Below are 340 nucleotides of genomic sequence, written 5' to 3' on the forward strand. Positions count from 1 at the left end.
TGAGATAAGAGGCGGCCTTCAAGGGGTAGAAATTAGCATATGAAAGTAAATTGGAACGTTGTTTAAAATACATGGCCTATCTTAATCCTAAAAAAATAATTTTTACAAGACTGTCCCTTTAAGTACTCAAACATACAAAAGGGCAAGAAATTCTGGACTTGTGTTTTTACACTACGCCTGGGCAAGCTTTGATGGCATCACACAATAGGACTTCAAATTACTTTTATAACTTTTAACATGAGACAATTATTAGGTCTTTTTTTTATATTTTATTGTTTTTTTAGCACTGCTCAAATTTTTGAGCGCATTTGTAAAAATAATTATATTGCATAAATGTATC

General features: G+C 30.9%; 1 protein-coding gene across 1 annotated transcript in view; it reads right to left on the reverse strand.

The window, feature by feature from the left end:
• Positions 1 to 246: 246 nt before the first annotated feature.
• The window catches only part of LSM11 (LSM11, U7 small nuclear RNA associated), a 21,148-nt gene continuing 21,054 nt past the window's right edge, over positions 247 to 340 (reverse strand). Inside the window, exon 4 of the mRNA XM_053718786.1 lies at positions 247 to 340. This exon is cut by the window's right edge and continues 609 nt beyond it. The gene's annotated coding sequence lies outside the window, so the exon portion shown is untranslated.

This window comes from Bombina bombina, chromosome 6 (genome assembly GCF_027579735.1).
Source record: "Bombina bombina isolate aBomBom1 chromosome 6, aBomBom1.pri, whole genome shotgun sequence".
Classification (NCBI taxonomy): Eukaryota; Metazoa; Chordata; class Amphibia; order Anura; family Bombinatoridae; genus Bombina; species Bombina bombina.